Genomic DNA, 24853 nt, shown 5'->3' on the forward strand with positions numbered 1-24853 from the left:
CCTTTGAACAAATATACATAATTATTCTCAACATACAAAAGCTTCACTTCACTATCTTAACAAGATACTTCTACTGGGGACATAGTGACTACACATGACTTATCAATTTTCATCCCACACATGTCTTATCACAGAGTAAACACCAGAACGCTTATTTTAGACTTTCTAATCTCAAGAGCGGACTCTATAATATTGGAAAACTCATGGACATTATTCAGCCAGGAATCATACTGGTCACCTAACATCCACAAGCACCCTCACAATAAGAGAATTACCCATATTCGTTCATCATTGTGTAATATATCATAAGACTGGGTACACCAAATAAATTTTGCTCACTCTCCCAAAGTTTTCACACATGGAATAGGATAAACCATAAGCTTTCCCTTAGTGTACTTCTCTACTAATGTCAGAATATTAATGATTAGGATCAAATAGGACCTTTCAGGTTGTAATGTAGGATGCGAGACAGGTAGGTACTATTTTGGGTAGTATAGTAACTATCTTCCCTAAGCTCTTTAATACATCACACTTTTTACCAAACTATTCTCCAATCACCCTATTTTCCACCAATATTTGTCACCCTCTGCTCTTTTATGTTTTTCCCGCCCCATCTCTTTAATCTAGCTCACAACTTTTAAGTAGGGAGTATTAACTTCTCATAACGCATTTGGGATCGTTGTTATGTTAATTTCACTACTCCTTCCCATCAACATATAAACTATACAACACCAAAACTAATTTTTCAGGGAATTAATTTCAATCTTTTCCTCTTCACTTTTGCACTCATAAACAACTCAATTTTTCAATCAAAGCACTTAGGAGTTTTGGGATCAAATTTGGGGCCAATTAAAAGAAAAGGATTAAGCTACTTATAAGGCTGCCAATGAATGAGTTTAAGGATCAGCGAGGTTAACTAGGGTTATGAAATAAGGCTAGACAAAGAAGGTACAGAATACAGCTACCAAAGAAATGCCTATATCATCTCCTAAGCTCAATACACTTTATTTCACTTTGTAAACACATCGGATAAGTTCTAGACATTACTTTGCATATGGAATATATAGAAAACCTCACTTACGCATGGCACATGCTAAAATCAATCAAGATCCCTATGGACTCTTGACCCATAAATTGTAAAAATTCAAATTAAGCCAACATTAACAAAGAATCACATAACTGAGCCTAGGCATCTTAAAAATAGTAACCCACCTTAGTTTGACATTCTTCTTCATAGAAAAATATTTTTCTTGTCATGTAGTTATATGGCCCAATAAAAAGTACCCAGTATTAGATTAGTGATCGGGTTCTCCTACCTATTTACTCCCTACAATTACTTTTTCTTAGGACGGTCGTCATCCATCCATCATCGAGAAAGGCACCTAAACTATGACTAGTTATTGGAATGCATCCTAAAAAATAAAAAAAATTACTCCTAAGCCCGACATGAAAATAATTAAGCAACTAAAATGACGAAACTAGGAATAATAAAATGATTAAACTATTACTAACTACTACACAATCGAATTCAGAATAATAATTACTAACTATTACAGACCAAATGTACTAGAATTTCTTTATAAGAATCAAATAAAAATAATGATAATATCCAACAGAATAACATCAATAATAACAATCCATCCAGAATAGATAATAGATTAAGAATCTCCACCACCCCATACTTAAAATGTAGCATTGTCCCCAGCGCTTTCAAATACAAAACAAAACAAAAATATGAGGTGATGTAAAAACTCCCTGGTCACTCCTTATCCATGCCATTATCGACATCCGGGTGTAAGGATTCATTACCTAAATCTGGGTCCATATCATCGTCATCCTCAAACATAATGTTTGAATCCTACAATAACTACCTATCCTTATCCATCGTAATGTCACCATTCTCAGCTCAAAGAAGTCTGGTCCAATTTGCAATAAAGTCCTAGCATGGTGACCAAGAGGGTAGTCAAGCTCCACCCTATGTATCTCCTCTCTAGTGGCTACCTGGGCTCCCACTCTCACCTATAGTATCTGTAGTCCGTATATGTGGGCTATGATCTCATCATCCTGAGCATGACGCTTGGGTAGTGTCAGCATTATCCTATGAGCAATGTCAAGATCCTGTGTTTGGGTCACATCCACTATGCGTGTGTCTAACAATGGTATGTAGTCCAAGGCTTTCTCCTCAACAACATAGCCTTTCAAAAACCATTTTAGCAACCCACTGAAGCCATACCTATGTCCTTGATGATATCGAGTCTTCTTTATTATTGATATAATCACTGCGGAAAGATTAACTTAAAGCCCTCTTGCATAATGGCATAAACAAAAGGCAAACCTAATCCTGAGTAACCTCTATCATGTGCTTCCCTGGAGTGAGGCAATGACAAATGATTTTCAACCGCACTCATGATTCACTGTTTATCTATACATAGGGAAATGTCATGTGATAACCTCCTTCTCAGTGGTAAATCCATGTAGTCGTTGATCTATTTCCACATAATAAATATCTGATGTCGGCATAGGGAGGAGTGATATCCAGCTATCTGAGATGAAGAGAATCTGACTCAGATGTACCTTGTAGAACATTCAAGTGATGGGCATCAAAGTAAACCACATGTCGTTGAATATTTACCTCTTCATCCGACTGCCTAGGCTTCCAATTTGCGTAGACTTCCCTGATTAACTACAGGTTGCACTCTGTGGGCTGCTAAAAAATAAAGTTTATCCATATCTCCTCGATTCTCTGAACCATGCCTGGGAACTCTCTTCTCAAACTCTCCCGGTCAATTAACTTGTCTGGGGTATATTTGGACTCAGTGCGTTTGTTGTACCATTATTTTCTGCTTATTAAACCCACCGAGAATGACCTAGTGAGACACCCGAGGCTCTAGTCACATAAGCAATAGCCCACACTCTCTTTTTTGGTGCCTCCAAAGGCACAACAACATCCTTATCTTTTTATGATATTCTTGTTATGGTGCCTGCTAAACCCCACACAAATAAATCCAAGTCAAAGTGAGTCTTATGTAGCTAGCTAACACCAAGTGTAGGTGGTTTTAGGGGTCACCCCATACTTAGTTGCTAGTGTAGGTGTAGAAATTTAGAACTAGGGTACTCATACTTTCCCCCATTAACCATATAGTCACGACACTTATTCAAACAGTCAACCAGTTTGAAAATCTAGTTACTGGCCCCAAGATCACAACTTGAGGTCACACCGTTTTACTTAGACTCCAAGCATGTACCATACTTTTCACAACAAAGTGTTCACAATATTACATCATACCGGACCATCACTTTCCTTTAGTGCTATACTTAACAAGATTTCTTTTCTTATCCAATCACCCATGCCACCATAATTAATAGAATATACTTCTGAAGTTAACACATCTCAAAGATCATTACATGAATACCATGATTTCCTTGTGTGCACAAGCAATACAACACACAAATACTCATAAAGTAATAACAATATACACACACAAATCTCCATGGAAGCACCATGTGCCCTGTTTGACACTAGCATACAACCACATACGTAAAAGCACACTCACCAAACATAATTTTGAATTAGATTAATCAGCATGTTATAAAGTTACACTTCTGTAACTGTGCACATGTTTTTCTCAAGTGTAATGCAGAAAATGAATATGAAAGCACACAGAGTCAGCCATGAATGTAAAAAATTAAGCTTCTAGGCCCAACCTTCCAAGCACAATTCAAAACATAGTGTATGGGAATTAAAGTTTTGAATTCATTACACTCTTAGAAATGAGAATTCAAAAAGTGTTTATTTACTCACAATTTTGTATGAGTGAGAAAAAAAAGGATGAGACATATACCTTAGTCGAACTTGCAAAGAAGAGAAGGAGAACTCGGTTGGGATATAGAAGGATAATATGCCTGGCGTAGTACTCTTCAATTTGGAAGAGATGTAGGAGAATGGTATGCTAGGTCTTGTAGATTGAGAAGAAATTGGGAATTTTGTGTTTGTAAAGGACGGATTAATTTTTTAAAAGAATTTAAATTGGGTTAGACCCAATTATTTAATGAAAAATGATCCGAAATACCCCCTCCGTGCCACACCCTTATCACAGAGGCTTACTGTAATGGGTGTGGCTGAATTTTTATCTCCAGTGTGCCACACCCTTATCGCAGAGGATAGGGAGTGTAGTACGCTCCTATTGCAGAGATGCACTGGAATGCAAACTTAGGGGAATTTTGGTTCCCCCATTGCTAGTCTTTGTTTTTCTTCGAGACTAGGGAACTTTTTCACACCTAGTAGCTTCCCGAAAGTACATTATTCTGCAATTTCTTTTTTTCCCCATATAAATACATTCCTCAATTCTACAATCTCATCAAAAACAATAAAACACATAAGAAAGGGTAGGTTGCCTCCCACCTAGCATCTTAGTTCTAGTCATGGCTTGACACATTTTTTTGTATTTTTGATTTTCTTTTCTCATTTTTTTAAATAAAAGGAAAACTATGCTATTAAATTATATTTGTGGGTTGCCTTTCACGCAATGCCTTATTTAATATTGCGGCACGACCAAACTCAACCTCACTCATCTGAAAATATGATAGACATATTTTGTCTATCCTCATGATTTGCCTAATAATTCTTAACCCTCTGCCCGTTCACCAAAATTGTAATGCTCTTATCTTTTCGCCACAGCTCAATAGCCCCGGAAGGGGTCATCCTTACTACCTCAAATGGCCCAAACCACTTGGACCTCATCTTACTCAGTAGAAGTTTCAGCCTTGAGTTGAATAGAAAAACTTTTTGGCTGGGTTCAAAGGCTTGAGTCAGAATATGCCTATCATGCTATCTCTTGGTCTTTTCTTTGTACAATTTTGCATTCTCATATGCATGTAGGTGAAACTTATCAAGCTCAAGAAATTGAAGCATCCTTTTCTTCCCTAAAACCTCTGGATCAAGATTCAACTTCTTCACTGCCCAATGAGCTTGATGCTGAAGCTCCACGGGAAAGTGACACACTTTTTCCATACACCAATCAATAAGGAGAGGTACCAATATGCATTTTGTAGGCTATTCTATATGCCATAGTGCATCATCTAATTTTTTCAACCAATTCTTGCACTGGCCATTTACTATTTTTTGAAGAATCTATTTAATCTCACTATTGGATACCTCCACTTGGACACTCTTCTATGGATGATACATTGTGGCCAGTTTATGTCTAACCCTATATTTTAATAATAGATTCTTAAGCCAGTGGTGTTCACAAAGTGAGTCCCACCATCACTAATGATTGCACTGAGTGTGCCAAAATGAGATAATATATTCTTCTTGACAAACTTCATCACCACTTTTGCATCATTAATGGGGGAAGTTACAGCCTCCACCCACATGGACACATAATCTATCGCCACCAATATATAGATATTATCATATGATGGTGGAAATGGTCTCATGAAATCTATCCCCCATACATTAAAAACCTCCATCTCAAGAGTATTATTTAGGGGCATTTTATGATGCCTTGAGATAATGCCCATTTTATGGAATTGATCACACTCTTTCACAAAAGTAAAGGTATCTTTGAATAATATGGGACAAAATAAACCCAACTTTAATAATCTTTCACCTCTATGATGATCCAAAAGGTGATGAATGAAAACTCTCAAGAACTTGTTTGGATTCAGTTTCTGGGACACATTTTCTAACTAATCGATCAACTTTTTGCTTGAAAAAATAAGGCTCATCCCATATATATGAGAGAGAATCATGGAACAATTTCTTCTTTTGTTGACTAGTGGCATCTTGGGGATATAAACCACGTACTAGAAACTTTACTACATCAGCATACCATGGGAGCTCTTATATGCTCAGTGCCATCAATTCTTCATTTGGAAACTCCTCCCGAATATGCCCATCCTCAATTATATGTGATTGACTTTCTAGCCTCAATAGGTGGTCTGCCAGTTGATTTTTAGCCCCTTTTCTATCATGTACCTCTAAATCAAATTCTTATAGTAGTAGAATCCATTTGATTAACCTTAGCTTTGTATCTTTATTATTAAGTAGTAGATATCTAATTGAAACATATTCCTTATGAAATATCACCTTTGTACACACTACATATGCTAAAAATTTATTGAATGCATAGACTAGAGTAGACATCTCTTTCTCTGTGATCATATAATTGATTTGGGTTGTATCCAAGGTCTTGCTAGCATAATAGCTAGATTGAAAACCCTTTTTCTTTGCATTTCCCCAGCATTTCTCCTACAACCATTTTGCAATCAATATGGGTGCCTCTGTCAATCTTTTTGCCAAGTCCTTAAATGCTTTCTAACACTCAAATCCAAATTCAAACTTTACCACTTTCTCTAGCAGCTTGCACATTGGATTCACTATTTTTGAGAAGTCCTTAATAAACATTTTGTAAAACCTAACATGTCCAAGGAAACTATTGACACCTTTTACTGAAACTAGGGGCAGCTTCTCAATAACCTCTACTTTTGCTCTATCTACCTCTAGCCCTCTTTGTGAGACCTTATGGCTACATATGATACCTTTCTTAACCATAAAGTGGCATTTCTCCCAGTTCAACATCAAATTAGTTTCTTCGCACTGAGCCAAGACCCTATCTAAGTTCTGCAAACACATATCAAATAAGTTACAAAATATAGAGAAGTCATACATAAATACCTCGACAAAATCCTCCACCATGTCATAGAAAATGACCATCATGCACCTTTGGAAAGTAGTAGGTGTATTGAACAATCCTAATGGCATTCTTCTAAAAGTGTAGGTTCCATATAGACAGGTGAATGTTGTCTTTTCCTGGACTTCTTGTGCTATGGCTATCTGATTATAGCTAGAATATCCATCAAGGAAGTAGTAGTACTCTTGTCTTGCAAGTATGTCAAGTATTTGATCAATAAAATGATTTGAGTAGTGATCTTTTCATGTGGAATCATTAAGCTTCTTGTAGTCCATACAAATCCTCCACCCCATCATCGTACGAGTTAGGATCAACTCGTTCTTATCATTTGTTAGAAATGTCATACCCTCTTTCTTTGGAACACACTGTACAAGACGACCCATTTGCTATCTAAGATAGGATATATCCCTACATCAAGCCATTTGATGACCTATTTTTTTACTACCTCCTTCATGATAGGGTTCAATCTTATTTGGCATTGCACACTGGCTTTGTAAATTTCTTTCATAAATATTTTATTCCTGCAAAAAGCATGATTTATTCCTCAAATGTCTGACATTTTCCATCCAATAGCTTTTTTTCTTCTTTTAAGCACTGCTAATACCTCCTTTACGTGCACATCTAACATTCCTATAGAGAAAATCACAGGTAAAGTCCATCATCACCAAGAAAAGTATATTTTAGGTGAGATAAAAAAGCCTCAAGCTCCAACTTAGGTGCTTCCTTAATGGATAGCCTGGGAGAGAGACCAACGGGCCTGTTCAAAGGTTCAAATTCACCTTTACAAATAAAGACACTTGAAACATACAGAATCTGAACCATTTCATGTGCTTCAACATCACCAAAAATATCATGTCCCATCAATGCTCTTTTCAGTAGGTCCTTGGACATAATAAGGGGGATCTCAAACTCAAGGCCTATAATTGTGATAGCAGACAATTTCTTATATATTGATGGTAACTTTATCACCTTGTACACATTAAATACCTCAACCTTATCATGAGATCGCATAGTCAACTTTCCTGCAGCTACATCTATCAATCCACGCCTAGCCACTATAAAGGGACGTCCTAAAATAAATGGGACTTTTGGATCAACATCAAAATCTAAAATAATGATGTCCACCAAAAATATGAGAGAACCCACTTGCACCAACATATCTTCTACTATTCCATCTGGCCTGGTGTAATGCCCTGATTTTCTAGAATCGAAATGCAACTTAGTGCTTATGATACCGAAGGATCATAACCTAACCCTCTACTGATATCTTTACCCGAGTACTACGTAATATAATATAATAAATGCAGAAAACTGGCAGAAACTTGCCATAAGGTTCAAATAACTAAAAATACTCAAGACTGAAAACTAACTACTAATACATCTGTCTGAAAAACCTCTAACTATCTGAACTATGGAGCTGATGGGATATGTCCCCAACTAACTCTATCTACTGAAAATAAACTGAGTCTAATGCCATAATAAAATAAGGATCATCCTTGAATGAAGAGGACTCACTGCTACGTGTACTGCTGTTGACTGGGACTGAGCTGCTAAGGGTGCTCTGGATCTTGTGCCTCTAAACCTATGGTGTAAAATAAAACACCATAGCACAAATATGTCAGTACGTGGGAATATACTAAGTATGGAAGATGAGGTAGGCTAAATGCAAGGGCTTATGTATGAACAATTACTTAACTGAATAATCATGAGAGTACTAAATGGGGATATATGTATGAATGCACAAACCATAACTAAAATCATCGTGACTCTGAATACTGAAACTTGGATACTGCTTTACTGGCGTCTGAACTCACTACTATACTGAGATACTGAATAACTGAATCTTCTGATATTGATAACTGAGTACTGAAGTTGAGATCAGTCCTATCTAGCGAGTGATCTCTAAATCTAATAATAATGGGAATTCTTGACTGAAATCTGAGATCAGTCCTATCTAGCGGGTAATCTTTGTATCTACTAATAATGAGAGTACTTAGCTGAATTTGACATCAGTCCTATTTAGCAGGTGATCTCTGTATATACTGATAATGAATATGATTTGACTGAGTCTAAGATCAGTCCTATCTAGCGGGTGATCTCGAAATCTGATGATACTAAAGCTGATTAACTAAATCTGAGACCAGTTCTATCTAGTGGGTGACCTCTGAGTCTGTTGATAATTATAATGATGGACTATATCTGACAGTCCTTACACTGTCCTACTGAACTGAGTTCCTTTACTAAGACTGGTTCTGAAACTGAAACTGTGAGAAGTAGACATCTAACCGACATGTCCCTTCTAGCTAAGTTGGGGTCCAACCTATAACCCCAATTGGAAGGGTTTCAGTATCGTGCCATGGGTAAATACCTATCTTGTGGAGTTAGTCCTATCTAGCAGGTGACCCCTGGGATCAGTCCTATATATTATATATTATATATATATATATAATAACGGGTGATTCCTGAGTATGTCAGTCCTATATAATGGGTGACATCTCGTACCTACGCTGGCTACATAGTTTTGGAACTTAGGGATTTCTCCTAGGGATCTCAGTCCTATCTAACGGGTGAGTCCTTATCCCTAGGTTTGCTCAGTACTAAATCCTACTCCCAACTGAAAAACCCTGAGCTGATTCTTACTCTTAAGCTGTACTCGACTGAGCTGAATCTATTACTGTTCATATTTCTTGACTGATCTGACTGAGTTAAGATGAGTTCAATTGGTTCCAAAGACTGACGGAACACTACTAAATCTCGTTATCTAACTAAATGATATTGAGTTCTGAATTGATTACTTGAATGCTACTGAGGTCTAAATCTAAATTCTTAAATACTACTAAGGTTTGAGCTGAGTACTAAACTAAAGATGGAATGCTAATGATACTGAGATTACTGATATTTCTTAAGTTCTGTAACTGTTTGAGAGTTCTGAGTTCTATAACTCACTAAGTTCTAAGAATCATGGCTTGCCTGAGATTATCGCAAAAGACATGGGATCTAGACTTGCAGCTAAATTATCGGGTATAAATATCCCCAGGACTCAATAACATAAAAGTAAATATAACCATTACAATCATTAAAGCATCTCTTCAAGCACTTGGAAATCATAAACATGTGATAGTATAGGGAGATATGTTATTGGCTCATACTCCATTCAACAAGGTCTTGCAATAAATATTTAACATGCATTGAAGAGCATATAATTGGTGGACTTCATGCTAACATGCCACAATTCATTCATTAAGGCTTTTCAACAAACACTTGGTATGCATGAGCTTGTACACCATTGGAGATTTCTAGTCAATTTGCTATAAGGACTCTAATTCCTTCACACAAGCATTTTATCAAACATATTGAGAGCATGCTTTGGTTATTCAACAATTTCTACACTTAATTAACATAAACATATCACTTAACATGCAACTTAAAGAGGGTTTATCATTAACATCATACAATTCATCACTTACTAGAATCAACTCTTGAGATTTTATAAACAAAACATGAATTTAACTCAATAATAACATGAACTTCAGTTTCAATTCACATGAATCATGAAAACTCATAATTATAAGATCTTTGAATTTAGAAAAAGAATTCTTAAACTTTTTGGGTGGAAGGGACCCAAGAATCAACATCTGCATACCTTAGAGGACTCTTTCTTAAAGGTTCTTGATGAAATCCTTAGGCTTGTTCTTCATTGCTTGGCTAGGGTTCTTGACTTCTTGAGATAGAAAATATTTTGATTTGGGGAAAAAATTATGAATAATGAAGTATTTTTGTTATTTAGGGTATAAATCCCTTATATAGACTTGTTAGGGCTTTAGGAAAATTACTAAACAACCCCCGAAATTAAATAACGGAATCTAAAAAAAATCTTGATTTCTTATGCTGGCGCAAAGTAATGGAATTACGCCAGCTCATTGGAAACTGGACAATTGGGAAACTGGTTGATGGCGCGACGCGATGGAAATCACGTTGCCACCTTGGTTGCGAACTGGAAAGGCACCGCGACACGGTGGAATCGCGTTGGTGCACTAGAAATTGACAACTCTGAAATTAATCCTTGGCGCGATGCACCATAATCGCAGAGGCTCAGTGGATTTTGACGATTGCCAGTTTATCTGGCTCCGCAATGCACTAAAGTGCCAGGTGGTACACTGTCTTACTACAATGGCTCTAACTCTTTGCTCTAGTATCAGATCTGGGGGAATTTGGTATCGATGGAAAGCTTATTCAATTTTTCACATGATAAAAAGTCAAAATTTTAAAAATTTCTCATAGAATAAAATATATTCATATTTGAAGCAAGAGCTTTGACATTCTAGAGATGAATTTGAACTAGGAGAAGTGTGTGGTATTACACCTGGCAAGTGAATGGTCAGCTAACTGTGAAATAACTGTGGTATGTCTCGGGTTGCCCAACCCCATCTTCTTACAAAAGGTAATAAGCATGCGATTTATACTTGCCCCAAGATCACATAAGGCTCGAGCGCTAATAGACTATCCAATTGTGATTTGAATAGTGAAGCTTCCTTTCCATAAGCTTTGTAGGAAACCTATTCTGAATCCTTGTGATGCACTCCTCAATAAGTGCAACTATGGCATATTTGATCAATCGGTTCTTATTTGCCACAATATCTTTGATGTACTTAATATATTTTGGGATACTCTGAAAAACATCAATAATAGAAAGGTTAATGTGAACCTATTTCAACAAATTAACAAACTTCTAATAACATGCTTCATCTTTCTATTTCTTCGGCCTCTATAGGAAGGGTGGATGTGGCTTCACATTTTTCACTTTATTCACTACGTTTTCAACTTTGTCATTCTCTGTCGTATCTGTATGTTTAGCAATAGCTCTGTAAGTCAACTTTCTAGGTTCTAACTTGTCCAGTTGCAGTCCACTACGAGTAGAAATTACATTCACTTACTTGAGATTTTGGTCACTATCACTAGGTAAACCTCCCTGAGGTCTAGTATTTTGTGCTCCTGCAAGCTGACCTAATTGAACCTCTAAGGTTTTTGTAGCCATCTACTAATTTTTTTATATCTATTGCCATTTGTGGTTGATTATCTATAAACAGTTTCAACATTTCTTCAATATTAATTGACTGGGCATTGGCTTGATTATCATAAGTATGTTGTTGCTGATTCTGAATTCCTAGCCCACGATACTGATTTTTATTTTGTCCCTGATTTCCACCTAGTAGAAGTTGGGGTGATTTTTTTAATTAGCATTATAAGTATTGCCAAAGTTCTGATATCCTTGGTGTTATGCATAACCCATATAATTAATAGATTCTAGATTTGATATACAAATATCTGATGCATCGGCGCTACTATCAAATACCTCACACCAATTCTGAGTCTGATGTACTGCATTTGTTGTGGCTAGTATGTGCACTACATTTAAATTATTGAATTATGTATTTGTATGGTTCTATAGAGAAGCAATCTGCGCTGTGATAGCTATCAAATAGTCAACTTATAGCATCCCTACAACTTTATTTGGAGTGATCCTCCATATATCTGCATTCCACTCAGGATTTCCCTATGAAATCTGATTCAAGAGCATGTTTAGTTCATCATAAGTCTTTTCCAATGCTTGTCCACCCGCTGCTGCATCTAGGAGAATTTTTGTATTTGGTTCTAGTCCCTTAATAGAAATATGATCTAATACCTCGTTGGTGTGATGGTGATGAGGACAATCACGAAGCATGGACTTGAATCTTTCCCAAGCATAGTATAGATTCTCACCATCTTTCTTCCTGAAACTCAGAATTTCACTTCTCAACCATGCAATTTTTCTAGATGGAAAGAACCAAATAAGAAATTTTCGTGCCAAGTCATCCCAGGTAGTGATGAAGTTTGGTGGCTCAGACTTCAGCCACCTTTTCACTTCCCACTGCAGAGAGAAGGGAAAGAGAGTCAGTTAAAATTAGTCGATCGATACTCCTATGAGAATATAAGCATCACTGATCTCAAAGAAGTTTTGCAAATGCTGTTGTGGGATCCTCATGAGATAAACCAGTGAATTGACCGCTCGTGTTCAAGAGTTTCACCATATATTGTTTTAGCTCAAACCGAACTCCTGAAAGTGGTATGTGGATGCTATTTAATGGCATTGTTAGCGAGTGGGATTCCCACTTTGCAAATAGGTATAGTTGTTGCTCTGTTAGCAGGACAATATCTGTCGAACCTTCCATTGGTAGTTATTGAATTAGGTATTGGAGTATAGCTTCCCTCCACCATTGATGAAATACTCGCTCAGGTTCCAAAGACGGCTCAACCAATTCTCTTTCCCTTCTAGCTCGACGTATGAATTATACCTACAAAATTCACCCGCTAAGATCAAGTTGTCAACACTCATGTAATATTGTCTACGATAATAATTTAGAAAATTACTAATTACTTGACTCCCCAGCAAATGGCGCCAAAAACTTAATTTGGCCTACTAAACACGCAAGTGTGCATACTCGGACAAGTAATATAACGTCTCTAAAGAATCTAATGTTAAACCCACAGGGACTATTTGTTTAACAATTTACTTAATTTTAGTTTCGACAATATTTTAATCAAGTATTGCAAAGTGCCACAGAGTTTGTGAAAATTTAGTAACTAATAACAAGTAAGAGTGTAATAAAATGTAACAACCGCAATAAAGGAAAAGATGTAATCAATACGAAAGGAAATCCCAGGGTTGAGTCACTCTCAGCAATCATGTAATCGTTATCCTTCTTGTTGGTCAGGCTGGTTACCGAGTTGTTGGTTCACAGGATTAATAATATGATTATGATCTTTTGAACCTCTAATTATCAATATAAAAGGATATCACAACTACATAATTGAGCGGGGATGCGATAATCCATTTTAGATTTTTTACGTTATCTTTCTGTAATTGAACCAAATAAGGCATTCTAGGTATATTCCTATCCTAGACGCGAATCCAAATCCTTTGATATATAGAAGATAAGAACTTGTTCCTTAAACCGTTCGATCTATCCTAATGATCATCCTTTCGGGTTCACAAAAGGATTAAATATGTATTTCAATGGTAGCCAACCATCAAAATAGTAACAACAAGAGATTAAGAACAACCCATATGATAAACCTTAACCAACTCTAAGAATAACGAAGTACAATCATTTGTTCGGCCTCAACCCAAGAACAAGGGAAATTAGCCACTCATGTTGATAATCAACATCTACAAAATAGAAATAATCATACCAAATTAAAAGTAAGAGAGTTGAATGATGAAATAACCCTAAAACAAAACCTTAATAAGTTCTTTTTCTTTCCTAGACGTTTGAAAAAGATAATCTAAAATATTACAAGTGTTCTTTTATACTTGGCTGCTTTTCATGATTTAAACACATCCGCGTGCCGCGCCCTTATCATGGAGGCTAAGTGGCATGGCACACCATATTACAAAAGCTTACTGGAATGTGCCATCCGATTTTGATACAACCTCCATGTCACGCCCTTATCGCAGAGACTAAGTGGCGTGACACGCCACTATCCTGTATGCTTACTAGAATTTGCCATTCACTAATAAACCACCAATGTGCCACGCCCTTATCACAGAGACTACGCGGCATGGCACACTGCTGTTACAACTCTCTTTGTATGCCTTGTTCCACTTTCTTTGTACTCCCCATGTTTCTCCTAATGCTTTCCATGATCCATAGCTTGACGTTCATGTCCACTCACGTTCATTTTCACCAAATTCAACCCCTGCAACACTAATCATATCAATTAGCTTGAGAGTACAATTTTAGCTCAACAAAAAACATTTTAAAAGATTTAGCTCATAGAACAAGTACACATATGGGTTATAATTGGCACTTAGATGCATAAATACGCAAAGATCAAACATTTGCAAATTTTGAATTCTCTAACTTTTATTTCATCAACCTTTATAAAGTTTTTGTTAACAATAAGGAAATCTCACTGAACCCATTAATTTTTAGAAATGACATAGTAGGGGGTTACATTATGGATAGAGGAACAGTTATCATCTGTTTCCCTCGAGATTATTATAACTTATTCTATTATACTTTTAGATAAGAAGTACATGATACTCCTTTGCTTGGTATTCCTTTTGGATCTTTCGACACTTTCTATATAGAGTATTCAGAAAAGATGCTTAGTGATGAGTTTATTTGCAACGGAAAGTGGAACGGGGTTAAGTGCACTCATCAATTTGCATATGAAGAATTATCTGCTAAATGCATGCATGAGTTCAAGCACTTCTGCAAATGCAGTAAAGGGTTGAAGACAACCAAAGATTATGTGCTTCACAGAAATCCTTGTGACAGTGAAAAATTCCACCACCACTCGAGAGGCCTTTGTTTTGAAGAAAAAAAATCGCGACAAGGGATTATAGATCCCTCTTGCTATAACTACTCGAATGAAAGGTCCGGTGGCAAAGACGACAAAAACCAGCCGGATGAGTATGAGGACGATGACAACAACCAAACAGATAACGAGGACTATGGCAACGACTCAAAATATTATGATGATAAGTAAGAGAATTGATTGCCTGAGTTATCATGGTTGAAGATGGAAGATAACATAAATTTTTTTAGAAGTTTTTAAGATGCAACAACCAGATTAAGGATGACCGCGAAAAGCTAAGTAGTAGATAGTATGGAGAGGATTTCTGTTTTGATAGTGTCTTTTAATCTTTAATTCAATCTATATTTTTCATCACGCATAAAATAAAGCGAAACTATGTGTGTGTCGATAAAATCAGTAGTCTGAAACAAAGATTTAATAAGAGTGATTAATTAAATATGTTATACAAATACACATAAGAAAATAATAATTTAGAATTTTCTTTTTTATTTTCATAAACTTGTTGCTTTTTAATGTAAATGACATATAGTTTTCAGTTAATCTCATATAATAATATAAAACTAAAAATTAATTCTATTTAATAAGATGTTATTAATCTATTTGCACTATATTATTTTGGATGTCGTTATAAAAACTTTATTTATTAATACAATGATTTGAGTTATTTAATTCAAAATTCTAAAATATTTTGATAAAAGATAGTTTATATATATATATATATATATATATATATATATATATAATTTGAACCTTTTTTTTACAATCTTCGACACTGTTTTTAATGAAAATAAATGATCTTTTGACACTTTCTTAGAAGAGAAGCAAAAAAGAAAGTACTACAATTGTAAAGAAGAAAAGAAAAAAGATCGTCAAGGTAAAGGGAGCACTCGTGGAGGCGGTGATTGAAAGAATTAAATTCATAGCAAAAAGTTTGAAGGAAAGTGCTACAATTGCAAGAAGAAGGGGCATATGACCAAAAATTGCAGGTCAAAGAAAAGATTGTGGAAAGTAATGTTGCCACTTCCTAGGTTGAGGAGGAGAGAAGAGCTTAAAGAAATAATGAGTTATAGTCGTAAGAGAAAGATGTAGTTTGCAGATAAAAAATGGACAACTATTTTATTCACTCTGTTAATGGCCTTTAAATAGAATCGTAAATTACATAGATTCATAATCTTAATAAACCACAAACAAATTGCACTAATAAAACTCTCATAAACTTTAGGAACAACTTTCTGCTACTCCAAATACTAGGAAAACAATACTCATACTTTAAAAAAAATAACAACCTAACAACTAAAACTAAAAGATAGCCTACTGTAGACTTAGTCAAATTTTGAACAATACTGATATCCTACAATTTTAACATTGCATGGGATCAACATGATTACATAACAAAAATTGACAGGTAATGGTTACTATCAGTACTTCATCCTAACCAAGTTCCCAAGTTATTACCAAAGAAAAAATTAGAGAAACAGGTGCGCCTAGATGGGCAGATTTAGTTGACGAAGAGGAGCATATTACTTCGCCTCCTGAAGTAAGTTAAGTCCTCAAGCACCCATATTTGTGCTTGAAGTGAGGCAAATCAAACTATGGTAGTGACCGGTACTTCTAATGTAAATGCTAAAAATGTAAATTTGACTTGTAGAGACATTTCTCATGATATGGATCATTGAATGCAATTGATGACTCTACAAGAGTTTGGCTATTACTGCCAAGCAGGGCCATATATAGGTGGAGGTCATCAGGTTCATATGAACCTATGCTCCTCTTCCTGGATCATATACAAGTAGTGTTATATTTTTCTAAAAATATTTAAATATAGATGTTTGAATTCACGTTCGAAGTATTTTAATAATAGTGCATCCATCCTTTCGAAATTCTGAATATGCCTCTACCACCAACGATATGAGAATGTTGACAAAGAGTCATGAGCCACGAGCTCTATTTCTAATCTCTAATAGCTAATTTCTATCTCTAATCTTGAAGACCCTTAGAAAAGTGATTTGAACTTTTTACTCTTTATTAAAATCTCTGCAGTAAATCTCTGCAGTAGACAAAATTGTCATTTACTATTTTTTAATTAAAATTCAAAAAAATAAAATTTCCATTTTTACCTGTATAAAATAACCATATTATATTCCAAGTTATTTTCCCTTGTCGGAAAAAAAATCAAATTCTACTTAAATTGAAAATCGCTTTTATAAAAGAATTTAATCACAACTCTATTGGTTATTAACTGCAACACATGAATAGAGGTGATGGGTAGCTAGTTTTATTTTTTCGTTTCCCTCTTTATTCGATCAAGTTCTTTGGAAAAAAAATTCTTTCACTATTAATTCTATTTTTAAAATTTATGTATCAAAAAATTCATACGTGTAATGTAATCAACTTTATTACATAGAAGTCTACGTTGTTCTCGATGAAAATTCATAAATGTGATGTAATAAATTTTGTTACATAAAATTCTATGTGTTCTTGATGAACATCCGTTGTTTTTAGTTTTAAGTTGTTCCTTGTTGTTTGAGTTAAAATATTTTTTCATGTCAAATAAGTGTATTAAATAATATTTGATTTGCTTTGTATGAATTTTGTAGGTTTCTTTATAACAAATGACGATGATAATATAAATACAATTGAAGGCCTTCTTTTGTTCAATGGATACCGTGTACCAATATGTCTTGAAGTTCAAGAATGTGAGGCATCTGATTAAGGAGGGGGACTCTAATCATTCCACTACAATCTATATTGATTTGAGATTTATGAATTTGGTGATATGATATGAAGACTCAATGCCAAATTCAGCAAGCTATTTGATATTCTACATACGATAGAAACTAAGATAAATACATGTATATTCTACGCTTCATTCTTGAAGTGTATGTGATAGTAGTGCATAGTATGTCTGGAAGAAGACAAATGATTGAATGCATCAATATACGCGTGAAGGGACAATATGATAATGATCATCAAAAGTGATGATATTTTTACACGTATATTATGATCATAATATATGTTAGAGAAAAATTCGTTAGATCATATGTATGCCTCAATTTGCTCCTGAAGTAGTAATATCATGAAAGAGGTTATAAGTTATCATAATTTATTAGGCTTAAGGAACGATTATATTCTATTTCTGGGGAATGAGAAGTTTTTTTAATTCAAACATGTACTTGATTGTGATGGTATCAAAACTCACCTCCGAAAGAGGCAGAATAACTGAGAAGAGTTATTTTGAAATCTACTTCTAAAGTAGTAAATCTTAAATTAATTCATGCAATAGAAATTAAAAATTTAGTAAAATGAAAAACATGTTATGGTAACCTTGGAGTTTATTAGATTAAAAATTCATAAATTGACATGAACGATTGTGACATCCCAAAGATGTACATACTGATTCTTCATTACTTTTAATGATAGTTTTTCTCATGATAAGTTGGTTGGACCACCTAATATTGAGATTAGATTCCTTAAAATCTAGAAAGTATAAAAGGTGAATAAGGGCCCGTTCATCTATCATGTGATATGTTGAAAAGATGCATCAATAAGCTGATCACATGTACATTCATTGTCAACCTGCGATTGACATTCATAAAGTTGCTTGCTGAATAAAATTAAGTTAAGAGCATAACTTTCAGACTCTGTAATCAAGACAATTCATCTTGATGATGATGGTTTGACATTGAATTCCCTCAATAAATAGCTAAACCTTTGCTAATGAGAACAAAGCTTCATGTGTTGGTCTAAAAATGATATATTGCATACAATAGCATTTGTATACATTAGACCAATAAATTATGATTATTTCTTTGCTCTCAATTGATTCAAGGTCAGGAAACAACTATTTCATCTAATAGTTAATGTACGGTACACGATTAATGAATATGCCATGATGCACAAAGATGGATTCCTCAAAGAATATGGAGGATGTATGTTAGTTTTCCTAACATAAGGGGGATATTATAAGCAGCTAAGAAATATGTTAGAAATTATCATCAGATCCTCATTCAAAAGATAATTCAAGTCAAATGTTGAAAGCATCTCAGATTTAAGCTGTAAGTGCTCCTATTTTGTGTCCCTAAAATGCATGCGTGAAGCATAGTAAACCAATCGATTTCAAATGAAATAATCCTTGAAAAGAATAAGGAGCAACTAATCATAATAAGAAGATAATGTACTCTTGAAGAGCCTACGACAACCTTATGAGAGGTTCAGGTAACTGAAAATAATGAAGTGATGAGATCTCAAAATGTTATGTCACATTATGAATCGATACAAAATGATATATCATCAATATCTTTGATACAATATTGGCGCAATATTGTAAGAGATTACAGGGATCTGACTTCTACGTTTATTTAAGCATGATGCGTTTATCAAGTGACATGAAAGGATGTATCTTGGTAAGCATAAAACTTATTTGATTTACAGTTCAGACAATGTCACATATGAAATGTTGAATATTTGTCACTTTATAAAATTTATATGAAAATATTTTAAGGATTCAAAATGCTTGAAGCATATCAAAGTTTCTTAGAAACTATTTATAATCCTTATATTGTATAAGCATATAGCTTGAAAATTATTGAAACTCTTGGAGAGCTTTCAAAAGCAATAGATTGTTTGCTGGCATGAGAAACATATAAATTTGAATTGGTTATGAAGTACCATATCTTAGTGTAATTGATGATTTTATATAATTTGCAAATACTATAAGGACTGATATAGCCTTTTCATTCAATTTGTTAGCAAGGTATATATCTGCTCCTACTAAGAGATATCAAAATGGGATAAAATACATGAGTTTATTTTATTCTAAAGCTTGCAGTCCTGATCTTGTTATCATGATAATGTTGGGTACTTATCTAATCCGTATAAAGCTCGATCTCAAATAGACTATGTGTTCACATATGGGGATACTGCCATATCTTGGTGATATATAAAGTAATCTATCATAGCCACTTCATCGAACCTTGCTGAGATAATAGCTATTCATGAAGTAAGCCAAGAGTGTGTGCGGTTGAGGTTCATGATATATCTCATTCAAGAAAAATATGATTCAAAATGTGACTATGTACCCACAATTTTATATGAAGATAATGCAACATGGGTAGTAGAACTTAAGGGAGGATGCATAAAAGGAGATAGAACAAAGAACACTTCATCAAAGCTTTTCTATATACATGAGCTACAAAAGAATGATGATATTAACGTGCAACAAATTTGTTCAAGTGATAATGTGGTTGATTTATTCACCAAGTCTCTTTCAATTGCAACTTTCAAGAAGATGATGCACAAGATTGGGATGCAAAGACTCAAGGATGTTCTTATTAGGGGGAGTTAATATGCGTTATACTCTTTTTCCCTTACGAGGTTTTTTTCCACTGATTTTTCTTATAAGGTTTTTTAATGAGGCAGCCTATATACGTATTGTTAGAGATGTGTACTCTCTTTACTTCACTAGATTTTTTTTCACTGGATTTTTTTCAGTAAGATTTTAATAAGGCACATTATCTATCAATTAGACATTCAAGTGAGAGTGTAATAAATGTATTTACATTATAGTGAATATCTATAAAGATCTATCAAGATTAAAATATATGTCTTTTAGTGAAAAACTAGGAGTAAATTTCCCCATAATAGAAGGACTTCCTTCGTTATAAATCACTCCTCAAAAATCCTCATGAGAAATAAAGAAGTCTCCTCTCTTCTCTCTCTGTTCTTCTTCTTATTGTTTTATATTTCATAACAATATCATTTTAATTTTAGACAATCTTTTCTATTTTAAGTTTTTATCATATGTAAAGAAGAGTTCTATAACTATATTGGATAGAAATTAGGTTCTCTTTATGTTTTTAGATCACATGAGTATAATTTTCTTAAATTATCTACAAATTGTTGTGGTATGTATTATGTTGTGATTACATGTTGTGCATATTGTGATTAGTAAGCTAACTTTTTGAATCTTTTTTATGCTAGAAATTTGTAAATTATATAATGTTTATAGGAATTTTATTATGCAAATTTTTTATTTTTTTTTGTGTTTTTTTTTTCAGTTAAAAATTTTTGATTGAACAAACAAGCATGTTATCGTTGAATGAACAAACCAAAAAAAATCTAAGGTTTACTCTTTACTTTTATTTTCTTTTATTGTTTAATTATAACTTAATTTTTATTACATTATTTAGCTATCGTCGTTGGTGGGAGGGTTGATCTATTTTTCTCCACTTTTTTTGTTGTCATTCTTTTCTAATCTTAAGCACTAAGTTATTTTTGATTTGCTTGTTATTGAATGAAATTTTCTATATAGCCAAAAAGACTTCAAGTATGCATACTAATCTTAAGTTTGATATACACTTTAGAGAGTGTACCAATGTATCCAAGAACTTGACCAACAAGCATATCATGTAATGTTATAATTAAGCGTTGAATTTTCATTGCATGATATTTATTGAAATGATAAACCTTTAAATTAAAGGTTATAGTCGACTCTTTTGATCTGGGGCTTAGTAAATAAGTTGAAGGGAACACAAGCATTTCATAGACATTAAAGTAGCACTACAAAAAATATGTTTAATTACAGAGGTTTATTTACGGGGTTATTTTAACCTTTATAAAATTATATGAAATGCGGGGATTAAATATGTATTGCTAAAAATTATATATTTGCTAGGGTTTTAAACCCCGCTATCCATCGAAAAAAATAGCGCTTACACTGTTGCCTCCTTTTTACATAAAAAAATATTTTCTTTTTTTTAATTGCCCCCAAAATATGCGCCTAAACTCATCAAAATAGCAATATTTGTTCAAAATATTTTTTAATTGTCAAAATATTTTTCCCAAAACTGAGCTAAAGTTTCTCTCTCATTTTCCCCAAAACCTATAGACTCCGTCTAGTAATTGCTACATCTTCATCAGCCATTGCTACTCCAGTGTCTCCGGTCGGCCATTGCTACTCCGGCCAGTAAATGCTACTCTCCTTAACCTCAATTTTTTAATTTTATGTGGGGTTTTGTCAATGAGATATTCGAACACTTGTCTTTTAATTTTCAATGCTAATCTACAAATTTGTATATAATTTTATAGTCTTATTTGTGTGTATGTAGAACAACAACTCACTTATACAAGTTTTTTTCTACAATGCATATTATTGTGTGTCTAGTAGTATAGTTTTCTTAAATGAACTAACTATATATTAAAAAGAATTGGGATATAGTAAAAATGGGGCCTGAGCAGAATAGATTTCCACAGCAGTAAGGACCTTCACTTCCTTCTCGGGTACTGTGCCACTTCATTTTTCATGTTTGTTTTTATTCGGATCTAGTTGTTTTTAGTGTAATTTTTACTATGTGTTTTGGTGTTATGTAAATGAGAATTATGTAATAGTAGCATTAGTTTGATTGTATGGTGGAATTGCTTTTGTTGAGTAGATCTGAGTTTTCTGTGAAATGGGGTTGTGCAGTTTAGATGAAGGAAGAAGTTTAATTTAGTGAAATAATGGTTTTATTTATAGTATGATAAATTTTCTTGTGTAGTTGATAATATGGTCATTTATGTAGCTAAGGGTGTGGCCTAGCGGTCAATGAAGTAAGTTGAGAATCATGAGTTCCCATGATTAGGTGATTTTCTTTCAGCTGGTTTAACTTTGGAGGACATAAGTTACTTGGTACCTATTATTGGTGGGAGATAGTAGGTATTGCGTGGCTGACCTAGCCTCGGAGGACAAAGTTGATAAATTTAGTGAATAGTGGTTGTATAGTATGATAAATTTCCTTGCATTGTTGATAATGTGGCAATTTGTGTAGCTAAGGATGTGGCCTGGCGGTAGATAAAGTGAGTTGAGAATTATGAGATCCCTTGATTAGGTGATTTTCTTCTATCTAGTTTAGCTTTGGTGAACAGAGTTACCTGTTACTTATCATTGGTGGGAGGTGGGAGGTAGTTTTTGACAGTGTAGTACCTTCAAGTGGGATGTTTTGGTCTGTATTCTACCCTCGAGACTCCACTTGTGGGGTTTACACTAGGTACGTTGTTGTTATTGTACCTCAACTAGTTTGGGGTTAAAGTCTAGTTGACAAATTGTTGATTGATTATGGTCATTGAACTTGTTTTTTTATGTATGTAAACTTAGTTGAGTTGTGCGAAAGTTGACCCGGACATCACAATAATCTGTTAGAGTAATTTTTGATAAGATATTTTGTTATGTATGTTATTTGTTAGAGTTCAATAATTTAATTATCTTCTATTACGTGCACTTTTCTTCTTCATGAAATCTTATAGGTGATATTTAACATATTCATCAAATTCTTCAATGGATAGATCTTGGATTCTAATGCCAAGAAACACACCAGAGTATTTGCTTAGTTTGAATCAGTTTCTAGATTTTGCATTTACCAATGGAGCTATAGGAGATAAAATAAAGTTTTCATGTCGTATATGTGGTTTTAAAAAGTGGCAAACAAGAAATGTGGTGTTTCACCATTTGATGAAGAAGGATTTCCCTGAACATTACATCACTTGGGTTATGCATGGGAAAATAAATGTTTTGCCTAATTCCAGAAACATAGAGGTCACTCAAGATGCACCACCTTTTGAAAATCCTATTGAATTATTGATTAATGAAGCATTCGAGGCTTTAAGGCATGAGGGTGTTGATGCCGGTCCGTCGCAAGTAGAGGGAGAAGAAGAAACTTTACATGATTTTTCTGATTCAAATAACAAAGATTATTTTGAATTTCTTAAAGATGGAAGTGAAGATTTGTATGAATGATCCAAGTACTCCAAGTTGGAATTTTTATTAAAGCTTTATCACATAGATTTTTTGTCTGGGTTAAGTGATAAGGGAATGACTATGGTGCTAGATCTACTAAGGGATGCATTTAAATTTGCAAAGATCCCTATATCTTTTTGTGAGGCTAAGAAAATCATCAACAAGTTGTGTCATTATTATATCAAGATAAATATTTGCCCAAATGATTGCATGTTGTACTGGCAAGATGATGTTAGTGCAGGATCATGCAAGCATTGTCACACTTCTAGATAGAAGCCTGAGAAGGATAGAAATCTTTATCATGATCCTATTACAAGTAAGAAACAAAATAGCAAAAGAAGCCTGCAAAAGTTTTGCGCTACTTTCGATTAAAACCAAGATTACAAAGATTGTTTTTGTATTCTAAAGCTATAGACCATATGAGATGGCATGCAGAGGATGATAACAAAGATGGGATCTTAAAGCACCCTCGAGACGGTGAAGCATGGAAAAGGCTTGATAAAAATTTTCCTGAATTTTCTTCTGATACTCAAAATGTTCGATTAGGACTAGCTAGTGATGGTTTCAACCCTTTTGGATCAATGAGTACTAACTACAACATTTGGCCAGTGGTTTTGTTTCCATACAATCTTCCTCCTTGGTTGTGTATGAAGCAATCAAATTTTATCCTCTCAATAATCATTCCAGGTCCACGTAAAGTAGGGAATAACATAGACGTATATCTACAGCCACTTATTTAAGGAGTTGAATGAGTTATGGCGTGAAGGTGTGGACACTTTTGATTCATCAAAGAATGAAATGCTTAAAATGAGAGCAGCTCTTATGTGGACAGTTAGCGATTTTCTTGGACTTGATATCTTATCTAGTTGGAACACTGACATGACTCAATCCGGGGCCTTGTCGTAATAGGGGTCCCTAGTCCGATCGAGATTGGAGACTACCCCAGTTACCCAACCCAACCTTCAGCTGTCTGTCTTAAGTTAGTTGAATTTTTGAACATATAACAAATAGTGTAACTATCAATATT

At 34.4% G+C, this 24853-nt stretch overlaps 1 long non-coding RNA gene and 1 other non-coding gene across 2 annotated transcripts; one reads left to right on the top strand and one right to left on the bottom strand.

Moving 5' to 3' along the window:
• Positions 1-1481: 1481 nt before the first annotated feature.
• Positions 1482-4302, bottom strand: LOC124889363. Its single transcript, XR_007048304.1, has 2 exons — positions 3843-4302; positions 1482-2981 (listed from the first exon to the last, which is right to left on the bottom strand). It is a non-coding gene; the product is annotated as an uncharacterized LOC124889363 (long non-coding RNA).
• An 8086-nt stretch (positions 4303-12388) lies between these two features.
• Positions 12389-12495, top strand: LOC124889908. The gene has a single exon (XR_007048821.1). It is a non-coding gene; the product is annotated as a small nucleolar RNA R71 (small nucleolar RNA).
• Positions 12496-24853: the final 12358 nt, after the last annotated feature.

This window comes from Capsicum annuum, chromosome 12, assembly GCF_002878395.1.
Source record: "Capsicum annuum cultivar UCD-10X-F1 chromosome 12, UCD10Xv1.1, whole genome shotgun sequence".
In the NCBI taxonomy this organism is placed as follows: Eukaryota; Viridiplantae; Streptophyta; class Magnoliopsida; order Solanales; family Solanaceae; genus Capsicum; species Capsicum annuum.